At 32.4% G+C, this 4,577-nt stretch overlaps 1 long non-coding RNA gene across 2 annotated transcripts; it reads left to right on the forward strand.

Annotated features, from left to right (window-relative positions):
• Positions 1-1,124: 1,124 nt before the first annotated feature.
• On the forward strand, positions 1,125-3,354 carry LOC141720429 (uncharacterized). Of its 2 annotated transcripts, none has more exons than XR_012574326.1 (3): positions 1,125-1,331; positions 1,428-1,599; positions 2,414-3,354. It is a non-coding gene; the product is annotated as an uncharacterized LOC141720429 (long non-coding RNA). The 2 variants fall into 2 exon arrangements; XR_012574322.1 differs by having other exon boundaries at positions 2,459-2,960.
• The last annotated feature ends 1,223 nt before the right edge of the window (positions 3,355-4,577 follow it).

Here is a 4,577-nt window from a genome sequence, read left to right on the forward strand (position 1 = left end):
TGATATGAAATTTTGGTTATATCACTAATATATATATCTATTGACATCCATATGGTTCGATCATTGAAAAATATTTTTTTAAAATAATAGAAACACTAATTCAAGATTCGACACTAGTTAGCTGTACTAGTCAAACTGATGATTGACTGTTAAAATGTCAAACTAAATAAAATTATTTTGATATGAAATTTTGGTTATATCACTAATATATAAATATATTGACATCCATACGGTTGGATCGTTAAAAAAATATTTTTAAAATAATTAAAACACCAATTCAGAACTAAACATTAGTTAGTTGTACTAGTCAAATTCATGCTTGAGTGTTAAAATGACAAACCAAATAAAATTAGTTTGATATGAAATTTTAGTTATATCACTAATATATATATATATATATATATATATTTACATCTATACGGTTGGATTGTTCAAAAATATTTTTAAAATAATCGAAACACAAATTCAGGATTAAACACCAGTTAGCTGTACTAGTCAAACTCATGCTTAACTGTTAAAATGGCAAACCAAATATACTTATTTTGTTATGAAATTTTGGTTATATAACTAATATATATCTATTTACATACGTACGGTTGGATCAGTCATAAATATTTTTTAGAAAATTGAAACATCAAACACGGATAAGTAGCATTAGTTAAATCATTGGTTGACTGTTAAAATAGCAAATCAAATAAATTAATTTTTTTCTGAAAATTTTGTCATATCACCAATATACACAGTTCTTGACATCCGTACGGTTGGATCATTTATAAATATTTTTAAAAACCAAAATATTGATAGAGAACTTGACACTAGTAAGTAGTTTTAGTCGAATCATCGAAATATATACATCTGTTGTTTTTTGAGTATCTAATCATATAGATGTCAATATTTTATTTTTTTAAGTAATATTTTGTTTTACTAAATTAATAATATGTTGTAATTTTAATGTAAAAGAAAAATTTAAGTATTACTTTGAGTCCTAAATAAATAAATAATCTAAAAGTGATAAATACATTTTTAAATAAATAAAATCTTATAGATAAATGAGTTAGCTATTTAAATATTATTTAAGATATTTTGTTTAATATATTTATATAATTTTTTTGACGGGCCGCCTATTCATTTTTTCACAAAATCCTGTTTTTGATTAACCCCTCTTTGTCTCTCTCCCTCTTCCAACTCCCTCTCTCTCTTCCTCTCTCTCCTAACTCTTATTCTCTCCCTCTCGTTACTTTAAGTACAGATCTAGTTTTGGAGTCTTCAAATTAATTGATTTCAGCTTCTCTGGACACGGTTGTGTGTCAAATTTGAAAGCTTTAATTAAGGTTTCTTGAAATTGGGGTTCTAGATTTCAATTAGGGTTCAAATCAAAGTTTCTCTACTTAAACTCGACTTATTATGTTCTCTCTCTTTCGTTTCAGGTCCTCTTCAATTGATTTTCAGGGAAGTGGAGGAGGGGGATTGTCTCCTGGGAAGTTGAGGAGTTTGTTGATGGGAGTTGAGAAGTTGAGAAAACAAGGAAGGCCTCAAGAAGATGAAGAAATGGATTCTAATTTTGACTTGAGATCTCAAGATTTTAGATCCATGACAATGGTATTTTACACACACAAAAAATATTTTTTGTTTTTGTGATTTCTGGATTTTTAACTTTATGAAATAATGGTATTTAAGTGTTTTTGATATAAGTGGAAAGTGTGGTAGTATCAATGACGACAAAATAACAACTAGATCGATGAAGTGGAAAGTGTGTTGTATTGTATTAGAACACGTAGCTTGCTTTGCTTTTATATGACTAACAGGTAGAAGTGGAAAGTGTGGTAGTATCAATAATTTCAAGTTTTTTGACGGGGTAATCGATGATGGGAGCATAATAAATGTTACTCCTATAAGATAAAACAATCTATGAAATAGCAAGTTTAATATAAATGCCGTGGTGCTGATTTTTAGTCACAAGTTTAATATCAAAGTATGAGTCCTAAATAGAATTGATCTGTATTTCAAATTTAATTGTAGTTATTGAGGAGAGTTTGCTAAGAGTAGAAATTTGCTCTTATTAGATCGGAATAGTTGTTGAAGCAAATTGAATAAGGGTTTTAATATGCCACATTTCTCCATCTCTATGTGTATATATGTACATGTAATTGTGCTAATTATAATTGTCTAGCAGTGAAGTTATATTGTTGCATAGAGTATGGTTTATTAGCCATTTGCTGGTTTTTAGATCGGAATTTAACGCTAGCAGTAAAGTTCGGGTTTTGATGTGGGGGTTCATCCCTCGCATCAAATTCAAATATTTCTGAAAAGTTCACGCCAGAATTTTAATCAGATAACAAGGCTAATAATGTTAAACTAGTCAAGGAATAGGATATTAAGTTCCATGCTTGAGACATTTTCTTTTCCCCATTAGCAATTCCAAGTAACACCAGAGTAACATGCCAATTGTTGAATACAGAAACCAGAAACATACCGTTCCACAGAGAATCAGATTTCTGGAACTTGATTGAGCTGGTTTTAGTCCTACCATTGCCGCTAAACACTACATAAACATCAGAGAACCCAGTTGACTCAACAGTGGCCAAGTTGTGCCCTTCAAGCAAGGCAACGGTTAGTAACCACCCTTCCCCCTATGCTTTAACTCCATGGTCACTGCCTATGTTTTTAATTATGAAATGATGAGATAAGTTAACAGAAAAAGATTGATGCAACAACACAATAAATTGTATGGCTAAATACAAACAAATATTATCTAGTTGGATTGGATGAGAAGTAGTAGGAATCAATAAGAACGTAGAAAGTACAAAAATATGTATCTCTTGATTTAATTTAGGTTAGAAACGCAAAATCTAGATATGTATAGCATGTTGGCAGTACCAAACTCAAATTATCAGTATCATACCACAGTTAAATATATACGAGACTGTACTTACTAAATCACCTGGTTCTTAGCAGGAGAGTAAACATTTTACTTCAAATTAATTGCAAAATTTACTTGAAGAATATACATACTTTAGATAAATACCTCTCTTAACCCTGGCATGCATAAAACGTGATACAAGTGCCAGCACCTGTTGACCTTGAAGAACTAATATAAAACATGCAATAACTTCCCCAACAAAATCTGGCAAGTCCAACCCAACAAATTTAAGCCCTTGAACTGTGTTAGACATGGTTAAGCAGAGGTGCAAAAGCAGATAAAACCCCATAAAAATGGTAGATGTTGTCGTAAAATTAGCAAAATACTGGATACCCAGTTTCCAGAGTCCGACTATGGCTCCACCTGTAGTGATGCTAAAACTTGTTCCTTGTCGGAAGCAATGTCTGTTAGAAACGTGAATGGGCTAACTCCAATATTTAAAACACCTGCTGCTATGTATGTATAATTATTTTTTTTAAAACAGACAAAGCACACTTTTTATATATAAATAAAAACTACAGCTTTTGTTTTGTTTACAACACTAAGGCTACGGCCTTGTTTCTTTCTTTCAAGAGTTATGACTCTTTTTTTTCCCTCTGATGTTTTCAAATTTTTGTAGTAATGCTATGTTCCTGGGTATGTCTATTTATAGTGTACAAACTTCTTATGTCATTGCTTACATATTATTTTAACTAGAAAACATGCAGCCTACCTTATATCTAGCATTCAAACTTGACTCTTCCAACTAGTAGCTCAATGATAAAACCCAGCCTTTCATTTTAACAGCTGCTGCATACCAACGCCATACAACTCCCTGATTCTTAGGAAGACTTCTGTGTATTTCTTATGTGAATAGTTGACCATGCATGCATAACAAATTATTGCACCGAGCTGCCTACCATTTTTCCTGGATGAAGATTTGCACTACATTTATTCTTTTGTTTTATTCATTAACTATGCATCTGGAAGAGTTTGACATTCTAACACTCCCCCTCAAACTCGATTTTGCATTCCGGGCTTCTGCTTCATTTTTCCAAACATATTTGGCTTCAATGGCTTTGTATATATATCCGCTAAATTTTCTTCTGTCCTGCAGTGCACCAATTCCACGATTTTATCATTCACCTGTTCTCGAAGAAAATGATATTTAATATTGATGTGCTTGCTTCGACTGTGGGACACTGGATTTTTTGCGAGTGAAATAGCGGCTTTATTATCCATGTAAATTTTAACCGGACCTTCCTCTGCAAGATTTAACTCGCCCAATATGTAGCCTAGCCACATAGCCTGACATACGCATGCTGCTGCTGCCATGTATTCCGCCTCACATGTTGAGAGGGCAACTGTCTGCTGCTTCTTTGATGACCACGAAAAAATTGCAGAACAAATGTGAAAAGCATAACCCGAAGTGCTTTTCCCGTCATTCAAGTCACCACCATAATCACTGTCTGAGTAGCCTACTAATTTTGAATTTTGAGAATGCATGTAAAATAGACCATGATCAAGTGTACCTTTTATGTACCTCAAGATTATTTTAGCTGCCATGAAGTGATCTTGCTTCGGTTTTTCCATGTACCTACTAACTATTCCAACTGCATACATAATATCTGGACGAGTAAAAGTTAGGTACCTCAGACTTCCAACCAAACTTTTGAAC

The sequence above is a fragment of the Apium graveolens genome, chromosome 1 (genome assembly GCF_009905375.1).
Source record: "Apium graveolens cultivar Ventura chromosome 1, ASM990537v1, whole genome shotgun sequence".
NCBI lineage: Eukaryota > Viridiplantae > Streptophyta > Magnoliopsida > Apiales > Apiaceae > Apium > Apium graveolens.